General features: G+C 39.7%; 1 pseudogene; it reads left to right on the top strand.

Moving 5' to 3' along the window:
- Positions 1–1,986: 1,986 nt before the first annotated feature.
- LOC115508363 lies at positions 1,987–2,974 on the top strand (annotated as a pseudogene).
- Positions 2,975–23,598: the final 20,624 nt, after the last annotated feature.

Below are 23,598 nucleotides of genomic sequence, written 5' to 3'. Positions count from 1 at the left end.
ATGTTAAGGAATAAAGCAGTGAAGACACAGGGGGATTAATAAAAAATTGAGGATGTCCCTAGACTGGTGTTTGTCACCTGTCTCCTTCTGAAACTTTTCAAGGCTCTTCCTTACACTCCCACACAAAAATCTCTCTTCTATTATCTATTGATGGGAGGCTATATATAGCAAGAAGCCACTGTGACTTCAGTAATGCTTTTGATCGCTTGTACTTTATTAATCACATCTACAATATTTATTCTGTCAAAAACACCCATACAGCTATGTGCTTGGCATACATGGAGGTCCCCAGACCCTTGCCAGAGTCCACACTATTGGGTGAAGCTGGTAATGCCTATGCAACTCTCATAGATCAGGAAAAGTGTTTTTACAAACCATACACAGTAAATGATCCTAAAAATCCTCTTTAGACACCTCTCTCCCTCTCCCTTGACTTCCCACTCACAACATCCAGTAAAGCTCTTTCCCTCTCCCCCGTATGGGTCCAGCACTCCTCTGTTCCCCAGAGGCACAGACCCCCGCCCTGTTCATCACAGTGTGTGGCTATCTTGATTTTTATCAAGAGGCCAGCCCCTTGAATTCTCATGGAGAAAACAAGTCCTCCACGCCATTACACTTGATTTCATTCTGGTTTCTCTCTCATGGCCACCTCCCTTCAGTTACAATGTCTCAGCTCTTCCAGGTAGACAGGACAGGACGGCAGGACGGGACGCATCTCTCCTTTCAAGGCCCCCACTGGGTCTGGGCAATTGTCAGTTTCTTCCAAGCTTCCTCAGGATCTATGCCTTCTTGTTTTCCCAGTCCCCTGCCCAAGCAGTCTCCAATTGTTCCAACTGTTGCTCACCGGCAAAGGAGGAAAGGCTTTCCAAGAATGGGAGGGGAGGTCTCTTTTTTTTTTTAATAGTTGACCTTCTGAAGACAAGATTCTACCCCTTCCCCACTGCTTTTTTTTTTTTTTTTTTTTTTTTTTTTTTGTAGAAACCCAGCGGATAACTCTTACAGTGGAAATTTCAGACCAAGAAGGGATGGCAACATCTTGAAAAAGATGCCCTTTTAGACTCCTGTCAAAATCAGCCACCAGATCTTCCTTTTAGAGATTTCTTGACTCTATTTAGAGTTTTAGATTTGTTTCTTTCTTTCTCCCAGTAATTTTCTTGGGTGAATTTCCTCATGACAGCCCTAAATCCTCCCTCCACCAGGTGTGGCTGCTGACTCTCTGACCCGCATCTAACCCAATATCAAGAACTATCTCTTTTGTTGATTTGAATTGGAATTAGTCATATCTCTCAGGAGTAGTGTGATCAGTTAATATACTGTCCAGATAGGAACATGTTAGAATGTTAGACCACAAGAGAGAACTTTTAATAATTCAGCTGGGACAACAGGCATAAACCAGGCCTCCCCTTATCAAGTCCTTATTGAGCAAACCCTATATGATTACCCAAAGGCCTTAACACAGAGGCCTGTCCCCAGTAGATGCTCAGTAAATATTACTTCACTGATTGGGTCCAACATGTTGTGTCATTTTTCTGATGTTAATGTCACAGTACATTAAAAAAAATTTTTTTTTAATGTTCATTTATTTTTTAGAGAGACAGACAGAGTGCAAGTGGGGGAGGGGCAGAGAGAGGGGGAGACAGAATCTGAAGCAGACTTCAGGCTCTGAGCTGTCAGCACAGAGCCCCACGCAGGACTCAAACCTACGAACCATGAGATTATGACCTGAGCCAAAGTGGAACACTTAACCAACTGAGCCACCCAGGCACCCCACAGTATGTTATAAAGTTCCATCTTTTGCCTTTCCTTTCTTCTGCTGTATAACTCCAGTCGTATGCAGTAAGATATGATACCACACTCTTCCCTGAACGATCTTCAACTGTCCCTACCAAACCTTTTTCTGAAAAGATATTTTTAGCTCTCTTTTCTCATGCCAAAAGGAGGCAGTCCTCTTTTGGTGCCTAGCATAACTACAGTTCATGGTCCCTGATGCGTGTAGCCGCTCCAAAGCATTAACTGCTGGACAAACTGACTGGTGTGTTTGCCTCTTGTCCATCTACTGGTTGCCATAAATGGAGAGAATGTCTCCCTCTCATCATTTTCTTAAGGAAAAGACTTAAGTATGGCCTAACAGAAGAGGAAGTAAACAAGATCTGTATATAGTGTTTTATTAAGATTGATGGCAACGTCTCAGAGCACCTGGGTGGCTCATTAGTTAAGCATCCAACTTGGGCTCGGGTCATGATCTCAAGGTTCATGGGATCGAGCCCTGCATCTGCACTGACAGTGCAGAGCCTGCTTGGGATTCTCTCTCTTCCTCTCACTCTCTCTCTCTGTCCCTCCCCGATTCATGCTTCCTCTCTCTCTCTCTCAAAATAAATAAATAAACTTAAAAATAAAAATGATGGCAAGGTCTGAACTGATATAACCTCCTCTGCTGGTTTTATGGACATCGTTGGCATTAAGAAGACTGGGGACAATTTCTGCTTGATCTGTGACACCAAGGGTTGCTTTGCTGTTCATCAGATTATGCCTAAGGAGGCCACTTATAAGTTGTGCAAAATGAGAAAGATCTTTGTGGGAATGAAAGGAATCTCTCATCTGGTGCCGCATGATGCTTATACCACCCACTATTCTGATCCCCTCATCAAGGTGAATGGCACCACTCAGATTAATTTGGAGGCTGGAAAGATTACTGATTTCATCAAGTTTGATACTGGTAATCTGTGTGTAGTGACCAGAGGTGCTAACATGGAAAGAATTTATGTCATCACCGACAGAGAGAGACAAACGGGTTCTTTTGGTGTAGTTCACATGAAAAATGCCAATGGCAACAGCTTTGCTACTCGGCTCTCTACCATTTTTGCTATTGGCAAGGCAACAAACCATGGATTTCTCTTCCCTGCAGAAAGGGTACCTGCCTCACCATTGCTAAGCAGAGAGACAAGAGACTGGCAGCCAAATAGAGTGTTGGGTAAAATGGTTTCCAGGTGATGTGATTGGATGTCTTCATACTTACTATACGTGATCTTAGCCAAAAGGCCGAGAAGCTATGGAAGTCTTTATCCTTAATTAAACATAATAGAGCATGATTAAAATAATACTAAAAAATAAAAACGCATCCCAATGTGTGCTGTGCATGGTAGGGGGGTACAACCACGAGCACAGCGGATACTTGGAGTCCCTGCCTTCCCAGAACCAGCAGGGCAGGTCCACTGCAGGGCATGTGCCTGCAGACAGGTGATTACAATGAACACAGAAGTGCTTTGATGGGAAATAGAGCATGCAACGGACGCCCCACACTCTTCCTCCCCGCACTGCTTGGTTACCTATTGCCCCTCCCTTCCTTTCCCTTCCCCACCACAGAATCCAGCACATCACTAGGCTCATTCAATTCCACTTCCTAAATAGCTCTCAAATCTCTTCAATTGTCTTCTTCCCACAGTCTTTCTTCCAAGGAAAGGAAAGCTGAACCATTTTTAAGCATTCACAAAATTCTAAAACTCTGATTGTAGGAGATTATTATAGTAATCTGTGCTTGAAAAGACGGACAGCAGAGTAGGGAAGAGATAGTGAGGATGACATGGAAGGAGAAGGGGATAAGACATTAGAAAGAGCCCTGCAGAAACCCAATGTTGAAAAGAAATTACAAAGTAGATTGAGAAGTGGAGAGAGTTAAGTAGAAAATCGGCAGAGTGCACTGTCATGGAAACCAAAGGAAGAGTTTCCAGCAGGAAAAAATTGGTCAACGGTGTCAATACTGCCAAGAGATCAAATAATATAGGAGCTGAGAAGAGAACAGTAGATGCAGCAAAGTTCGTCACTTGAGATGAGTTTTTCAAAATCAAAGTATTGAATGCCTATTAGATGCGGGGGAGCCTCTTTAAAGGACGCAGAGATTTACAGATCCGAGTTGCTGTTTTCCAGAGGCTAATCATGGAGTTTACAAGCAAAATTGCAAAGGCACCAGAAATATCCCCTCCCTCTTCTGTAGCCAAAAAACTTGTAAATACTACAGTACATAATGAGCCAAATGAGTGGTACAGACATATCCTGTTCTCTGGAATGAATACTATAAATCAGGAGAGTTGTGGTTTTTTCTGATATCTGTATTTTCAGGTCATTGTTAACACCCTGGAGCACTTCCAGGTAAAATAGCCAAGATGGAGAATGATTTAGAAACCATTTTGATAGAAGAAGTAACTGAAAAATAAGGGTTACATTTGAATTAGTCCAGGTAACTAGGATAGCACTCATCAAATATTTGAGGGGTTTTTATATAAAAGAAGAATGATATGTCTTTTGTATTGCTCCTGAGGACACACCAAAAACAAATAAGGCCCAGGGAGTCAGAAATTATCTTAAAATTAGAGAGACAGAGACAGGGAGAGAAAGAAGAAAGGAAGAAAGGAAGAAAGGAAGAAAGGAAGAAAGGAAGAAAAGAAGAAAGAAAGAGGGAGAAAAGAAAGAAAGAAAGAAAGAAAGAAAGAAAGAAAGAAAAGAAAGAAAGAAAAAGGGAGAGGGAGAGGAAAGAAAGGGAGAGAGAAGAAGGAAGGAAGGAAGGCAGGAAGGAAGCAAAGAAAGATTCTTACCAGTAAATGCAGTGAGCTGCCATGTTTATGTATTCCCCATCTTGGACATGTTCCAGCAAAGGTCAAAGGGTAGAAAGTTGGACTCAGCATCTTCCAAGATGTCTTCAACCTCTAAGATTCTGTGACTCCAGTTCAAAAATGGTCACTTCCTTCCAAGGTCGACAGAAAAATCTTTGTGGAACAAGTAGGATATCCAATCTAGACTTGGAAGATGGTCAGGATTTTGATAGATGAGCAAGAGAAGGAAGGGCACGTCATGTAGAAGGACAATAAGCTTGCCTTGCTGGAGGTGACTTTTCACATGAGGGTCCAAAGTCATCACAACAAAACTGACAAAGCTTTCATTGCCAGGGTGAGGGATTTGAGCAAAATATGTTAAGCAGCAAGCAGCCATCAAGGAAGGAATTTTTTTTTTTTTTTTTGCAAGGAATTACAATTCAATTAAGGAGAGCTTCAAGGAAGTTTGTTCTGGCATTTACTTAGGACAGATTAGAAACAGGTGAGACTGAAAAAAATCAGGAAATTACTGAGAAAGATAAGAAAATAGGAACCGAAACTCAAGGAATGGGAATAAAATTAAAGTTTAGAATAATGGAAACTTTTGGGAAAGAAGAATCCATAGAACTTGGTGGCTGGTTATGTCGGGAAAGAGGCAGAAGGAAAAAATCAGAAGAATGAATGAACAGGTTTGAGTCCATGTAAGAGGGAGATTGAGAAAAGCAGAGTGTCTTGAAAACAACAAGGTCAGGGGGTGTAATCTGAGAGACCAGTCACAGTCCCAAGGTCCCAACGTGGGAAGCCAGTCTAAGAAGAACTCTGGCCAGGACGACATCTCCAATTCAGGCAGTGTCTCACTAGCATCCAGTGGAATATTACCAGCTGCTATCTCAGAGGAAATTGGGTTCCCTGATTTTCTAAATGAGCCAAGCTGTTGGGCTGGCAACCAACACACATGACAGGCACTTAGCCAAGCATAAAGCAACAGGTCTAAAACATGTGAGTGTGTAGATAAACCATCTCCAGCATTTAGCAACCTGCTAAGGGGAACTCACAGAAACATAGGAAAAAGAAATCTCTCCAAACTCCAGAGCCCCTGTTTTTTACACTTATATCAAAACATGTATAAGTCTATTATGAGATCTACTTTCTCTCTTACTGGGAAATACTGCAGAGAGGGATACTCCAACGCAAAAGCATTTTTTTGAGGTGGTACTTGAGATAAAATTGGGGGAAGAAAACTCTTCAACATAACTTAGGCTCAGTCTATGTAGAAAAAGTAAATATAGAGGCAGAGCTGATGAATTTGAACAATGTAGAGAACCAGGCTGGATCATTCAAACTCCTAAAGCTGCTTTTTTTCTCACCAGTGGTTGGTTTTGTTTTGTTTTGTTTTGTTTTGTTTTGTTTTGTTTTGTTTTGTTTTGTTTGTCTTTGCTTGGATTATCTGGGCAATTACCTCAACTCTCCATTTCACTCTGGTTCTACAGACATGGCACTCTGAGTGTTCTATTTTTATCACGTTCGAACAAGGACGGAACACAATGAAATGAGCCTCACTGAGGGATTAGGCCAGTTGAAAGGATGTGTTTCCTGCACATCCTATGTTTTCCATGATGCGGAAAAATGAGCCGTTCCCTGCCCTTGGTCTGCCCTCTCTACTGACAATACTTTCCTCCTCAGAGAAAAGGGTAAAGCAGAAAGCAACATTTGGGAAAATATTTATGTTGATAAGGGCGAAATGAAGGACTGCTGTCTGGGAAGTATACTTAATTGACCAAGTCATACAAGAGTCTGTAACTCTGGAAGTTCCCTAGAAGGCTGAACAGGGTTTGCCCCATGTCGTGGACTTCCCTAAGCAAAGTTGAAATTCACTGACTCCCTGAAGCTCATAGGGCCAATTCCAAGACTGCAGCCAGGAGCTCTGAGTTGAAATCACTTGCACTGTAAGCTTTGGACACCAATAGGATTCCGTGGCTGGGAACGGCTGGATGTTTTGGAAGGCAGTTTTCTTTCTTAGCTCTCTTTAGGTCTGGTGACCTTGGCCTTCAGTTTTCCTGTCCCTCTAAAAACCACTCTTCCTTTTAAGTGAGCTTGAGACACACACCATAGATGCTTCTTGAAATATCATTTTGCAGAAAGGCAGTATTTTTCTATTTACAGGAAGAGAAAGGGTGGTGAAAAAGGACTGAACGGCTTCCAGCTGCTGTTGAGAAAGGGGGGCTAGTTACAGAATGGGGACATCCCTTCTTCAAGCCCTGTCCCCTAGGCCTGGACTCCTGCACGGCCAGCTCCACGGAGCTCAAAAATTCAACTTGAAGAGCATGCTCCATACTTGCCTTACTACCACAGTATGAACGGGGACTGAGATGAAATACACACAAATCATCTTAGGACCTGGGAATCTCTATTATGCAGAGAGGTGAAGACACTGGGCCACTCTAGACTGACTGGCCTCCCAGCTGAAGGACTCTGCATCACAGCTTACATATCCAGTGGCCACTCTAGAATGGCTTAAGGCTGGCTGTGCAGTTGGGAGGGCTGGCACCGGATTTGTTTTAAAGCTGAGTTTACATCACCGTCACCCTGTTTGCATTTAGATTGAATTTTATAATCAATGAAACTAGCAAAGATTTCTAAAGATGCTTTTATTTAAAATCCAAGTAGGATTGCAGCTACTTCAATAGTCCATAGTGTTAACTGAGGTCCAGGTTAAAGCTTCCTCAAGCCATGGGTTTTATCCCAAAAGAGAACTTCAAGAAAAATCCTTATGAAATGGTGCCCAGAATCCATTTAAAGATGCATAAACCTCAGAGAAACAACTGGTCCGGGGAGGAATCAGGCTATTTATGACGGCGACATACTTTACAAAAGCTCTCAGAGGGGGCTGACAAGGCAAGCAAAGAAAGAACTTTCTTAAGTAAATATCAAATCAATTAAAGGAAGAGATCCATGGAAATAAATCATTTACAGAAACAGGTCCTACCTGCGGTTTCCAACACAAAATACGCTCAATGCTACACCTCCAGTAACTAAATACAAATGGATTCCAAAGTGATTCAATCTTCACACACTGAGTAAGAGGCAACCTGCTAAAGCAAAGCCTGCAAAACAAAGGTTTTCAAGATATAAAAATTCATAAACCTTTCTTATCAGAAAAGAGGTGAATGAATATTGTTGTATTCTTATAGCATGTTTGCTTTAGCATTTGTCATGTAGTTATTCTGTGCAAAGGTAAGGTCTGGTATGCAGCATAATTATTCTCCCACCTCCTCCTGTCACAAGGTCTCCTTAAAGGGCAAGTTCTTTCTTTAGTTCTTTAAATGCTCCCAAAAAGATATCTTAAGGTCAAGAAACTCCAACAATGTGCAAATATCTTTCAGAAGTAGTCGATTTCCCCCTAGTCCCATTAGGGGAAATCTTATTGTAGTCAGTCTAAAGCACGTTAATGGAGGGTCATGTTTCTATTTACTCTGAGACGGTAGTAGTAATCGGAAACAGGAGGAAGCAAGACCCTCACAGCACTGGAGCTCCGCACTCCAGCTGGGTCACCATCTTCTAGTCTGAATTCCAGATGATATCAAAATGACGTTCCACATAATTCATCAGAGACATATATATGTACATGTATGTGAGGTCTATTGAAGCCTCCTGTCAAGACTTAAACTTTCACATTGGCAAAGGCTTGATTATAAGATTTGGATTGATTAGTGATGAACATTTCTGTGAGATTTGGTAGCCACAGATTTTTTTTCTTCAGTATATGGAATTCATTGTCAAATTGGTTTCCATACAACACCCAGTGCTCATCCCAACAGGTGCCCTTCTCAATACCCATCACCCACCCTCCCCTCCCTCCCACCCCCCATCAACCCTCAGTTTGTTCTCAGGTTTTAAGAGTCTCTTATGCTTTGGTAGCCACAGATGTTTTTGTGTTCTTTGTAAATTAGTCATTATGAGATGGATTTTGATAACATTTTTCTCCTCAAATATCCTCTTATAACTGAAATCCGACAGAGTAATACATCTGTATCCAACCAAATTAGGCAAATTTCCCTAGTAATTTCTAGCCATGTTCTGGTATATTCAACAAATATTTATGGGATGCCGTTACTTACCCGACACTACGCAGGGCGCTGGCGGGACAAAAGTAAAGACAGTCCTCCCACAGGGAGAGCAGGAGAGAGTGTTTTTGTGGTGATGGTAGGTTGCGTAGGTTACATGAATTTATACATGGGATAAAATTTCATAGAACACACACATGGGCATATGCACAGACATACACATGAGCATATGTAAACTGGAGGTCTGTAAGTCTAGACAATAGTATTGTAGCAGTGGCAGCTTCCTGGTTTTGATAATGTAAGAATATAGTCTTTGCAGAAGCTAGAGGAAGAGATCACAGAACTCTTGGTTATCTTTTCAACTTCTCATGACCCTAAAATTACTTCCCTAAAATAAAGTGTTTCACTGGAAGAAAAAAAAAGATCCGGGGCGCAGGGGGGCTCAGTCGGTTAAGTGTCCAGCTCTTGGCTTCAGCTCAGGTCACGATCTCACAGTTATGGGTGAGAGCCCCACATCAGCCTCCATGCTGACAGCACAGAGGCTGGTTGGGATTCTCTCTCTCTCCCTCTCTCTCTGCCCTTCCCCCACTCATGTGCTCTGTTTTTCTAAATAAATAAATAAACAAACAAACAAACTTTTTTTTAAAAAGTAAGAAAAACACTAGCCTTTACATGGAGATTGCTCTATAGTGGGACAGATAACTAACAAGTAGATTAATTAATAATCACAGACTTTTATGTTTATTTTTTATTGAAATATAATTAACATACAGGGTTATATTAGTATCAGGTGTACAATATAATGATTCAAGAATTCCACACATTACTCCGTGCTCATCACAGTAAGTATATTCTTAATCCCCTTCACCTATTTCACCCATCCCTCACCCATCTGGTGACCATCAATTTGTTCTCCATATTTAAGAATCTATTTTTTGTCTCTTTTTTCTTTGTTTGTTCATTTGTTTCTTAAATTCCACATATACGTTAAATCATATGGTACTTGTCTTTGTCTGACTTATTTCACTTAGCATTATATCCAGTCCATCCATGTTGTTGCAAATGACAAGGTCTCATTCTTTTTTATGGATGAATAATATTCCTGTGTGTGTGTGTGTGTGTGTGTGTGTGTGTGCACGCATGTGTGTGTACCACATCTTTCTTAATCATTCATCTATTAATGGAAACTCGGGTTGCTTCTATATCTTAGCTATTGTAGATAATGCTGCAATAAACACAGGAATGTATATATCTTTTTGATTATTTTTTTTTTTTTTTTTTGGTGGAGGGGCGGTGTAAAAACCCAGTAGTAAAATTACTGGATCATAGAAAATTTATATTTTTAATTTTTTGAGGACTCTCTATACTGTTTTCCACAGTAGCTGTACCAATTTACATTTCTACCAATAGGGCACAAGTGTTCCTTTTTCTCTACATCCTTACCAACATTTTTCATTTCTTGTCTTTTTGATTCTAGTCATTCCAACAGATGTGAAGTGATATCCTGTTGTGGTTCTGATTTAAATTTCCCTAATGATTAGTGATGTTAAGCATCTTTTCATGTATCTGTTGGCCTTTTGTATGCCTTTTTTGGAAAAATGTCAATTCAGGTCCTCTTCCCATTTTTTTAATCAGATTATTTGCTTGTTGGGTGTTGAGTTGTGTAAATCATTTATATATTTTGGATATTTACCCTTTACCAGATATGTCACCTGCAAATATTTTCTCCCATTCAGTAGGTTGTCTTCATTTTGTTGAAGATTTTCCTCACCGTTCAAGTGTTTCATTTTGGTATGGTCCCAACAGTTTGTTTTGCTTTTGTTTCCCTTGACTCAAGAAACATATCTAGAAAAATGTTTCCGTGGCCAATGTTGAAGAAATGATTGTCTATGTTTTCTTCTAGAAGTTTTACAGTTTCCGGTGACATATTTAGGGCTTTAATCCACTTGAGTTTATTTTTGTATATGGTGTAAGAAAGTGGTCCAGATTCATCCTTTTGCATGTAGCTGCCCAGGTTTCCAGCACCATTTGAAGAGACTGTCTTTTCCCCATTGTATATTCTTGCCTCCTTTGTTGTAGATTAATTGACCATATAAGCATGGGTTTATTTCTGGGCTCTTTAGTCTATTCCATGGATCTATGTGTCTATTTTTGTGCCAGTCCCCTACTGTTTGGATTACTACAACTCTATAGTACATCTTGAAATCTGGGATTGTGATACCTCCAACTTTGTTCTTCTTCCTTAAGATTTTCTTATGTGGTGTGAAAAACATTTTTTAAGAAGTGCTGTTATATAAAATAATAAAGGAGTGCTCTCTTAAAAAGAACAACCCAAGAGAGAAACTCTCAGGGGGGGACATTCAAACTGAGACCTGAACAACTGAGAATGAGCCAACTAGGCTTAGAGAGATGATCAGCAAACACAGTAGAAGATCCTGGCTGGCCTAAGTCAGGATGACCTTCAAAACTGTGACTTTACTAAGACAAAGTCTTGAAGGATAGCCAGATTTCAGTGGGCTGACCTTATATTAGGGAGTGCTTCAGGCCCTAACAGACAGTAAGGATATAAAAAGAATGCAAAAAATTCACAAGCACAATAGTCATTAGATCCAGTAGATGGCAAGACATTTAAATATCTTAAGAGTCAAAGAAATGCAAAATTCAATCAAGTGATGATAGCAGGCCAGCAGGAATTGCAGAAGTGATGAATAGATGGAATTATTAGGAAATATATCTCTTAAATCCAGCATTTAGGAACGTGAAACCACCCCAACTACAATAAAATTCAGGGTGTCCCAGAGTCTCTAAGAATGCAACTGCATTAAGGGAAAAAAAAAAATTGAGATGTAATCTTGTCTACATGGAGTAAGCATCTCCCAGCCTTGGAAGAGTTTCCAATTAAGCAGAGAAATGGTTAAGAAAACCAAACTCCTATGATTAATATTTCTATGTTTAAAAATCTAACCAGGCATGGCATGTGCCTGTAGTCCCGGCTACCTGGAAGGCTGTGGCACGAGGATCCCTTAAACCCAGGAGTTCTGGGCCATGGTGCCCTATGCATGTCAGGTGTCCACACTAAGTTCTGTATCACTAAGGTAACCTCCCTGGAGTGGGGACCAACAGGTTGCCTAAGGAGGTGTGAACCGGCCCAGGTAGAAAACGCAGCAGGTCAAAACAATCCTGCTGATTAGGAGCAAGATTATACCACTGGATTCCAGCCTGAGCAACATAACTGGACCCTGTCTTTTTGCCCCTACCTGAATCCTGTATCTTCGAAATAAGTAAACAGCAGAAGTTAAAAAAAAAAAAAAAAAAAAAACCTGAGCATACTTGGTTATTCTAAGTATTCATGATGCAAAAGAAAATTTGACCTAGGGGCGCCTGGGTGGCTCAGTCGGTTGAGCATCTGGCTTTGGCTCGGGTCATGATCTCACGGTTTGTGAGTTCGAGCCCCGCGTCAGGCTCTGTGCTGACAGCTCGGAGCCTGGAGCCTGCTTCGGATTCTGTGTCTCCCTCACTCTCTACCCCTCCCCTGTTCATGCTCTGTGGCTCTCTGTCTCAAAAATAAATAAACATTAAAAAAATTAAAAAAAAAAAAAAAGAAAAGAAAATTTGACCTATTAGAATAAAGAGTCAAACTTGTAAATTTAAAATGTATATAATTGTATAACAGATTTTGATTTGTTGAAATCTAACTGTATAATAACATTAGAATATTTAAGATAATCTACATTTGTGTTCGATTAGACTTAGAAGAGTTATTTTAAAACTTAAGAAGGATTTTCTTTGTTAAATCATAGGAAAATCACACATATTACATTTAAAAATGCAGTTTTAAATGTTTAAGGGCTTTTATTTACAAACATTATTTAAATTCCTATAAACTGACGTTAAAATTTGCTATACTTTTAAGTAGAATAGTAAGATTACAAGCTAAATTTAAAAGCATACAGGAGAACAAAGTATTTACAATTCATAATTTAAATGTATAATGATAAATGTAGTATATTAAATATTAACTTTTATATATCTAAAGTAAACTCTGAATCTTTTTCTGCGTAAAAACCATGCTCAAATAAAAAAAACTCTCAGGGTGCTTGGGTGCCTCAGTCAGTTAAGCCTCGGACTCTTGGTTTCGGCTCAGGTCATGACCTTGCGGTTTCTTGGGTTCAAGCCCTACATTGGGCTCTGTGCTGGCAGCACAGAGCCTGCTTAGGATTCTCTTTCTCCCCCTCTCTATCTGCCCCTCCCTACTCACATTGTCTCTGACTCTCTCAAGATAAATAAATAAACCTTTTAAATAAATAAATAAATAAATAAATAAATAAATAAATAGCTTGAGTACCAAGCTACTGAAAAGATTTCCATAGAATGGCAGTCCCTATGAGCCCTGAAAAAAATTATGACATATAGATACAGTGGAACAAACCAACTTTTGCCTATGTATTAAAGGAAGTGATTTATCCCGGGGAAATGTATGGAGTTAAATGCTAAATTTGGGGTGCTTGGGTGGCTCAGTCCATTGGGCATCCGACTTCAGCTCAGGTCATGATCTCACAGTTCCTGAGTTGGAGCCCCACTTCGTTGGAGCTGTCTGTGCTGACAGCTGAGAGCCCGGAGCCTGCTTTGGATTCTGTGTCTCCCTCTCTCTCTGCTCCTCCCCTGCTCACACTCTGTCTCTTTCTCAAAAATAAATAAAGATTAAATGCTAAATCTGAGGTGTTATCTGTATTTTTGTGGGTTTTTTTTAAATTTTTAAACGTTTATTTTTGAGAAAGTGAGTGCATGTGCACATGCTCTCTCTCTCTCTTTCTCTCTCTCTCTCATTCACACACACACACACACACACACACACACACACACACACACACATGAATGAGCAGGGGAGAGGAGAGAGAGAAGGAGACAGAATCTAAAGCAGGCTCCACAGGCTCTGCCTCTGATCTGTCGGCACAGAGCCTTGACACGGGGCTCGAACCTATAAACCATGAGATCATGACCTGAGCTGAAGGCAGACGCTTAACCAACTGAGCACCCAATTACCCCTGAGGTGTTATCTTTAAAAAAATCACTTAACAAAGATCCCCTCAAGGTCATCACAATTTCTAAGCACATGCATTAACTCCTTCTAGATCCCTTAATACTTAATACACATTTTTTACTATATCACTTCTTACATTAAAGTGTAAGTTTTTGTTACATATCTATTTTCCCACTTAACCATAAGTTCCTACTAGGTTAGAAATCATTTCCTATTTATGATTGTATCGAATGACTATGACACTGAGCATCTTAAGCTGGACAAAAAGCTTCCATAGACATCTCTTGTGGACCTGAGATTAATTCTAAGATTTTCTTCCCATTAGCCTCTTCCAAAACTCAGACACCAACCCAACTGGCTTCCTGCCTTAGCTTCCTAGATTCATCCAGCCCTATTTGGATCTCTGACCCAGTTTCAAATTGTTTACACTGGCCCTGACCTGGCACTCACTGCCTTAGGACACAGATTCTGGCATTTTTCCACTGACTCCACCCACTCCAACCACAGAGCAGGACCAAGTCTGTCAATGAAGTGCATCAGACATTCAGAGTTCGGAAGAATGTCTGAAAATAATAGTGGCCTAATAAGAGTTTAAAGACAAACTCATTCAATAATCATCTAAAAGTTTCCTGAACACCTCCAGTGTTCAAGGTGTTCTGCTGAGAACAGGGATATTAAAAATGAATAAGATGTGGTACCTATAGTCAAGAAGGTAGTGAACGACATTAGTGTTCTTACAGAGTTATACATGAAGTGCCATAAGATCACGTTAGACAAGAGCACAACCCAAATGGAGATAAAGGGTAGTAGAGGAAGGACTTCTTATAGCCTGTGGCCCTGTTAAATTCTGGTGGCTAGATCAACAAGGCTTTGTGACTGTTTCAATGTCCGGAAGCAAAAGGGGTCTACAATGACTTTGGGAATAGTGTTCGATGAGGTCCTGGACTGAGACTGGGAATACGGAAGGATGTGCTGGTTTGGGGCTATGGAGATTATCTCAGTTTGGGACATGTTGAATTTGAAATAAAGTGGAGATGTACAATACACAACTGGATAAAAGAGTCAACCGTTTATAAGAACTCCATGGCCTGGAGTGGTACATTTGGGAGTCATCAGCATACACAGCCTTGGAAGTGAATGAACTGTCCCAGGGATAACATGAACAGTGAGAAGAGAAGAAAGCAAGAGAGATACTCTGGGGATCATCACATTAAAGGGCTGGGCAGAAGAGGAAATCATTAGGGAACCAAGAAGAGAAACCTGAGATTAAAAGCAAAACAAAACAAGAAAACTAAAATAAAAACCAGGGAGCAGACATCACGGTGGACATTGTTGGTTTCCTGACAACTATCCATTTCCTGCTCTTCTTCACATAATTCCTCCTCCCAAGAAGTGCATGGGCCTCTAAAAAGGTCTAAAAACTCAAGGTCTCAGTTCCAAGGATTGAGCTAACTAGTCTAAAGATAATCTCACTCCCTTTAGATAATCAGTCCTCCCACTGGGGACTGTGGGGAACAAGTAACCTGATGAGATTAAAGAAAAGGTTGATGAAAGGGGTGAAGGTGGTCAAAAGATATAAACTTCCAGTTATAAGATAAGTAGGTACAGGGGATGTAATGTGGATGGTGACTATAGTTAACAATACTGTATTGTTAAAACAAACAAACAATAACAAAAAAGTACTGCATTGTATATTTGAGAGCTGCTAAGAGAATATATGTTAAAAGTTCTCATCATCAAGACACCTGGGTAGCTCAGTCGGTTAAGCATCCAACTTCAGCTCAGGTCATGATCTTGTGGTTCATGAGTTCAAGCTTCACATCAGACTCTGTGCTGACAGCTCAGAGCCTGGAGCCTGCTTCAGATTCTGTCTCCTTGCGCCACCCCCCACCCCCACCCCCGACCCCAACCCCATGTGTGCTCTGTCTCTGTCTCTCAAAAATAAATAAAACATTTAAAAAAATTAGTAGGTAAATAAATAAAATAAAACTTCTCATCAACTCTTAACTCTAGAGAACAAACAGATGGTTACCAGAGGGGAGGTAGTTAGGGAGATGGGTGAAATAGGTGGTGGGGATAAGAAGTGCACCTGTTGGGGTGCCTGGGTGGCTCAGTGGGTTAAGTGGCCAACTCTTGGCATCAGCTCAAATTCGTGAGTTCAAGCCCCACATTGGGCTCCACACTGACGGTGCAGAGCCTGTTTAGGATTCTCTCTCTCTCTCCCTCTCTATATGCCCTTCCTGTGCTCTCTCTCTCCCTCTCTCCTTCTCTCAAAATAAGTAAATAAACTTAAAAACAATTTTTTTAAAAAAGGAGTGCACCTAACTTATCAAACTCAACACCCAAAAAACAAATAATCTAGTGAAAAAATGGGCAAAAGACATGAATAGACACTTCTCCAAAGAAGACATCCAGATGGCCAACTGACACATGAAAAAATGCTCAACATCCCTCATCATCAGGGAAATACAAATCAAAACCACAATGAGATACCACCTCACACTTGTCAGAATGGCTAACATTAACAACTCAGGCAACAACAGATGTTGGTGAGGATGCAGAGAAAGAGGATCTCTTTTGCACTTCTGATGGGGATGCAGACTGGTGCAGCCACTCTGGAAAACAGTATGGAGGTTCCTCAAAAAATTAAAAATAGAATACCCTATGACCCAGCAATTGCACTACTAGGTATTTATCCAAGGGATACAGGTGTGCTGTTTCGAAGGGACACATGCACCCCCATGTTTATAGCAGCACTATCAACAATAGCCAAAGTATGGAAAGAGCCCAAATGTCTATCAATGGATGAATGGATAAAGAAGAAGTGGTATATATATACAATGGAGTATTACTCGGCAATCAAAAAGAATGAAATCTTGCCATTTGCAACTACGTGGATGAAACTAGAGGGTATTATGCTAAGCAAAATTAGCGAGTCAGAGAAAGACAAATATCAAATGATTTCACTCATATGAGGACTTTAAAATACAAACAGATGAACATAAGGGAAGGGAAGCAAAAATAATATAAAAACAGAGAGGCAGACACAACATAAGAGACTCTTAAATATGGAGAACAAATAGAGGGTTACTAGAAGGGTGTATGATGGGGGATGGGCTAAATGGGTAAGGGGCACTAAGGAATCTACTCCTGAAATTATTGTTGCACTATATGCAAACAAACTTGGATGGAAATTAAAAAATAAATTATTAAAAACAAACAAACAAATAAATAAATAAATAAATGGAGTGCACCTTTTGTGATGAACACCAGGTGCTGTATAGAAGTGTTGAATCACTAAATTGTATATCTGAAACTAATATTACATTGTATGTTAACTCACTGGAATTTAAATAAAAACTTTAGGGGCACCTGGGTTACTCAATCAGTTAAGTGTCCAACTCTTGATTTGGGCTCAGGTCATGATCTCACAGTTTGTGAGATTGAGCCCCACATAGAGCTCCATGCTGTCAGCACAGAGCCTGCTTGAGATTCTCTCTCCCTACCTCTCCCCCACTCTCTCTCTCTTTTTCTCTCTCTCTCAAAATAAATAAATAAACTTTTTAAAAAATTAAATTGAAACTTTTTTAAAAACAATAAAAAACAAAAGTTCTCATCACAAGAAAAAGATTATAACTAAGTGATGGATGTTAACTAAACTTATTGTGGTAATCATCTCACAATATATACATATTATCAGGTCATGTTGTACATATGAAACTTATACAATGTTATATATTAATTATCTTAATAAAACTGGAAACATATATTTTAAAAAAGAAAAAAAAGTTTAATGGGACTCCAGAGAAATTCTTCATGATTCTCTTAGAACTTTAAGAAGCAATGCTTTCCCTTCCTCCAGATGTCATCCTCAGTAACTGTGAAACCCAGGCTTGCCACAGCCCTTGCTCCCTGCCAGTCTGAGAAAGAAACTAACTGAAGGAAGAAAAACAAGCCAGAAGAATCACAGAGATACGGAGCTGGAGCCCACCCTGATACTTCGGGACTTCCATTTGTGGGAACTACCTATGATTTTCCTTATTACTTAAACAAGTTTGGGTTGAGTTTCCTGCTACTTTCTTCTAAAGGAGAACTAACAGACAGATCCAGTTGTGTCACAGAAAACAAAGGAGGTGGAAACTTCAGCAAGAAGCGTTCAAGAGTCTTGAGTGGTGCCTAGAGGCCAGGTGAAGGAGGGCGTGCAAGAACCTGGTGACAGATGGTCACTAAGGGAGCAATTTCCCTGGTGGTGGCTGAGGTGGGACAGAGCCCAGACTGCAGTGGGTGGAGAGCTGAATGGGAAGTGGGCACTCAGAAGCAAAGATTCCTCAGTAGTGAAGTTTGACTGCAATGTAGAGAGAAAGTTGCAATGAGAAGCCATAAATATAGAGGTATGTAGTGTTGAGAAAGGTTTTGAGTTGTTTATTTTGAAGACAAGAGCTAATTAGTGGATGAATCAACAGGTGGATCTCCAACTTTCCTGCCATTACCATGTTCTCTCCTCCCTGGAGTTCAAGGGGAATCTCAGTGGAAAGGGGAATTCAACAGCTCAATAACTAGAACAGCTCCTCATTTTGGATGCAGCTGTAAAACTTCGGAAAAGGCAAAAGTAGTATCTCAGCATTTCACATTCCAACTTTTGCATTAGATATACAAGACCAGCAATGCAGAATGAATCTACTAAAGCAATTCATTAGAAATAACAAACAAACAAAAAAAAAAAGGAAGCACTTGAAAAAATACGTACAAGAAAGTTCAATGAAACTTTTTTGTAACAGAAATATTGGGGGGAGAACAGAACGTGAATGATTTATTAATAAAGAAATGGTGAGTCTCCTGGCTGGCTCAGTTGGTTAAGTGTTCATCTCTTGGTTTCAGCTCAGGTCATGATCTCACGGTTTTTGGGATCGAGCCCCATGTTGGGCTCCACGCTGGCAGTGTGGAGCCTGCTTGGGATTCTCTGTCTCCCTCTCCCTCTGCCCCTCTCCCACTCACGCTCTCTCTCTCTCTCTCTCTCAAATAAACAAATAAATAAACTTAAAAAAATAGAGAAATAGTAAAACCCAAAAAAGGTACACTGAGTGGTATTCTGTTGATATTTACTCTGCAGCATTAAAAAAAAGAGAGAGAGAGAGAGAGCTGGATCTCTGTGTACGGATATGAAAAAATGCAGATGAAAACATGAAATTATGGAACAATATATGCAATATGATTCTATATATGAAATTCAAAGCAGATAGAATTGTTTATACTTATGCAGAGAATAAAGGTCAAGGAGAAAATATAACAAAATCTTATCAGTGGTTACTTCTGGGAGGGAAGTGAGATATGGTGTTCAGGGTAGGGAGGGGCATTTTAGGAAAGGGGAATTTCATATGTATTGTATACTTTTATGTAAGTTGAATTTTTATAAGGGTAAGATTTTTTTATGCATGATAAATGATAAAGTAAGTGTTTGAAGAAACATGAGGCATTTGAAAAGCAGGAACTAAATTTGTACTGACCAGCATATCATATTAAACAGGGAAAAGGAAAGACCACAACACTGATCATTTTTAATGTCTTTATCTCAAGTTATTAATGCCAAATGGATATGGCTTGTATGCTTTTTTGGGGAAAGCATTTTTAAATTAATTAGTTGTTGGATGTATGTAAAACCATTGGCATCAAGTTAAGTTTATCTGTAAGTAACTCTATATTCACCATCTGGTTAAATTTGGCATTGCTTATCTTCAAATTGCAAGACCGCTCAAATAAAACTGGCTGTTGCTTCAAGAAGACTGCTATGTGAGCCTATTTGCAAGTGTAGAATGTACATTGTGAGGCTGACTGGAGAGGCCAAAAGGCCCAACTCGGTCCTGAAACAAATCTCATCAGTAGGCCAAGCAATTCAGTTCAATTCTAAAACTTGGTCCCTCACCTAGGAAGTAAGAGAAGAGTAGGCCATGCAAATGGGAGTACCACTCTCTGATTTCTTATTCAAAGTCATCTGAAGAGATGGTTTCAATAAGCAGAAAACCATCTAACACCTAGAGAAGTGAGACACTGAGAATCCAATGCTCAGATAAAGAATTTGCATATTTTCTAAATAAATATACAACCATTTTATAAATATATTGTCAAAGACTTTCTATTTCTGTCTAACTATAGCTATTATCTCAAATCTAATATATACATAATTAAATTAAGTAAAAAATGCCCTTTACTCAAGCTATCAGTGGTTTACCAAACAACCAACGCTTGCTCATTGATTAGTTATCAGTTCCTAATTACAAAGGCCACATATTCTTTCCAGTTACTTTAACGAGATGTCAGATGTCACTTCCTCCTAGTGCCTGAGGCAGACAATTCAAGAAATGCCCAAATGTGAATATATGTCTAAATCACTTTGAGTCTGGAACAGAGCAACAAATTTAGAAACATTTCTTAATCACTGAGGAAAAAAAATGGTCAAAGAGTTAAAAAAAAAAAAAGATCTAGGCAAGACTACTTTACCTATGGTCAAGTCATTCCTATGAATAATATCTTAGTCAAAGTAAGACATAAAGCCCAGAAAATATGAATAAAATAGGGGCGCCTGGGTGGCTCAGTCGGTTGAGTGTCCAACTTTGGCTCAGGTCATGATCTCACAGCTTGTGAGTTCTATCCCCGCGTCGGGCTCTGTGCTGACAGCACAGAGCCTGGAGCCTGCTTCGGATTCTGTGTCGCCCTCTCTCTCTGCCCCTAACCCACTCGCATTCTGTCTCTGTCTCTCTCAAAAATAAATAAACATTAAAAAAAATTTTTTTAAAGATATGAATAAAATAACTTTAGTATATGATGACCTACAATCATTGGGTGAAAGAATATAAAGGAAGATTTTCCGTGGAAACACATATATCTAGTCAACAATTAAACAAGTATGAAGCATATACCACACATAAAACTGGTGATAGAACAATAAACAAAACAGATAAGATCTCTGTCCTCTGCCTGGGAGCTTCCAAATTTTGAAAATTGACAAATATTATCCAAGAGAATCAAGTCTCCTGTCTTAATACCAAACAGCTTTTATTTTCTATTTTTTAGAGTTACTTCTACAAAGAAATAGATCAAATTTTTGTCTTATTTTTATTGGAAACTAAATAGAAGGGTATATATTTTTTCCTTTTAAACATTTCCCCTAATAGATTCCTTATATACATATACAAAGTTCAGTTTGAATAAGCAAAGAGCTCTGATAACACTACAGCATCACATTTAAAGAATACATTTATTCCAAAAGATCTCACAGAACCAAACTCAACTATTCATCATTCCTTCATTCATTCATTCGTTCAGTCAGTCAGTTATTTTAAGTAAGCTCTACACCCAGTGTGGGACTTGAACTCACAACTCTGAGATCATGAGTCATATGCCTTACCAACTGAGCCAGTCAGGTGCTCCAAACTCAATTTTTTGAATACAAAATTCACAAGAGTCCCATTTTATCTATAAAAGTTCTTTATAAAATGGTTCCTATAATTTTTGCACTGCTGCTATTACAAACTGGACGGCATTCATATAAGTTTCTTTATTACTTTGAAACTATATTTCTTATACCTATTCACTTACCATTCAAATTTAAATTCTCAATTTTTTTTAATTCTCAATTTTTAATACTAGAGAATTCCTTCTTATTACAGTAGTTACTACAGTAAAAAAGTGCCATCATTGATTATAAATGCTTTAAATTAAGCTCCATAAAACCAGATTTTCCTGAAGGACTATAGGGAGAAAGGCAATGCCATATTCACTCCACAAACTCTGTATCTGGTGGATTTTGCTTTAAAATATTCTAATAATGCTGAATATTAACTATAGGTTGTAATTTGATATTCACAACTTTGTAACAATTGGCATAACAGTCAGAAACTGTCTCCAAAGAAACCAACCAATGGTCCAAGAACAGGAACAAAAAAACATGGGCTGAAATTAATGCTAAGATACTTTCTTTGTAATACTTCCAAAGATTAGCATTAAAAGGTGACCCAAGAAGAGACAGATGGACAGGGAATCTACTCCTTATTTAAGAGATGAAAAATCTGAGGGTTATAGGGGCAAAGTAGTCTCTTGACCAAAGATACACAACTTGTTGAGTACATGAACAGGACAAGAGCTCAAGTCTCTGTATTTCTAGCACTTGCTACACCAAGATGTAAGGAAAAGGTAAAAAATAGAGAAGGTCTCAATCACTACACACACATACTCTCTCTCTCTCTCTCTCACACACACACACACACTCTCTCTCTCTCTCTCTCTCTCTCACACACACACACACACACACACACTCTCTCTCTCTCTCTCTCACACACACACACACACACACACACACACACACACTCTCTCTCTCTCTCTCTCTCTCTCTCTCTTTCCCTTCCTCCAAATTTTCCATGATTCTTCTCTTTCATTGTCCAGAATGCATGCCGTTCCTACTACTTATGCCTGACATGACTATTTCTTATTTATTCTCTTTCCAATATCAATAAAGTTAGCCAGGATATATTTATCTAAATCTCTGTTTGATGTTTTTTCTTAAATTATGAACTTACGAACGACTTTTTAATGTAGAGGTATAAAGTAACACCAATTCTTAAATGTGACTTAGTGATTTAGGTTGGACTGATTGTATTCCATATAAGTTCTATGCTTTAAAAAAGCTACAGGTGGGGCACCTGGGTGGCTCAGTCGGTTAAGCGTCCGACTGCAGCTCAGGTCACGATCTCACAGTCCGTGAGTTCGAGCCCCACGTCGGGCTCTGGGCTGACGGCTCAGAGCCTGGAGCCTGCTTCCGATTCTGTGTCTCCTTCTCTCTCTGCCCCTCCCCCGTTCATGCTCTGTCTCTCTCTGTCTCAAAAATAAATAAGCTTTACAAAATAAAAATTTAAAAAGCTACAGGGGCATCTGAGTGGCTCAGTCAGTTAAGTGTCCAACTCTCGGTGTCAGCTCAGGTCATGATCTCACAGTTTGTGAGTTTGAGCCCTGAGTCAGCGTGAAGCCTGCTTAGAATTCTCTCTCTCCCACTCTCTCTCTGCTTCTCTCCCACTTGCATACGTTTTCTCTCTCTCTCTCAAAATAAATAAACTTGTAAAAAATAATGAAAAAGTCACAACAAAAAAAAAAAGTTACAACTAAGCAATGCTATTAAAACAAGAAAATGACTTTATTTTTTTTTTTTTTTTTTTAATTTTTTTTTCAACGTTTATTCATTTTTGGGACAGAGAGAGACAGAGCATGAACGGGGGAGGGGCAGAGAGAGAGGGAGACACAGAATCGGAAACAGGCTCCAGGCTCCGAGCCATCAGCCCAGAGCCCGACGCGGGGCTCGAACTCACGGACCGCGAGATCGTGACCTGGCTGAAGTCGGACGCCCAACCGACTGCGCCACCCAGGCGCCCCGAAAATGACTTTAGATAAAGCAGAAATCATCATCATCATTTTTAAACCTTTTCTGAGCATTTTCCAATACAGTATTTAACTAATTTCTTCTCAGCATTTTGTCCCATTTGTTATAATTCAGTAATGGGTTGGGTTCTAAGAAAAACAGAAAAGGAAACGTGGCCTTTATAAAGTAGAATCACAGTTTAAATTTGAAACACTAATGCAGAATGTCCTGTGAGTGTGATTTTGCCCCTTCAAGGCAGGGCCTCTTTGATGTCTTGGGAGAGTTCAGTGAGTAGGGATGTAAAGTGAGGCAGAAAAGCAGAAAAGATGGACAGTGACTAGAAGTTGGCATCAAATTTCAAAACTGGGATGCTGAGTCGTTCATACCCCCCTAAAATTAAATTCTGAAATGTAAGAGACTGCTGATTCCAAGCACACTTGAAAGGAAAGAAGCTAGGTCCCCAAACCCCGAAAGGCTTTCACTGATAATCAGGAGAAAGGTTTT

This window comes from Lynx canadensis, chromosome A1, assembly GCF_007474595.2.
Source record: "Lynx canadensis isolate LIC74 chromosome A1, mLynCan4.pri.v2, whole genome shotgun sequence".
Taxonomy (NCBI): Eukaryota; Metazoa; Chordata; class Mammalia; order Carnivora; family Felidae; genus Lynx; species Lynx canadensis.
Note: the sequence above shows the minus strand (reverse complement) of the source record. Positions and strands in the feature narration are given on the sequence as shown.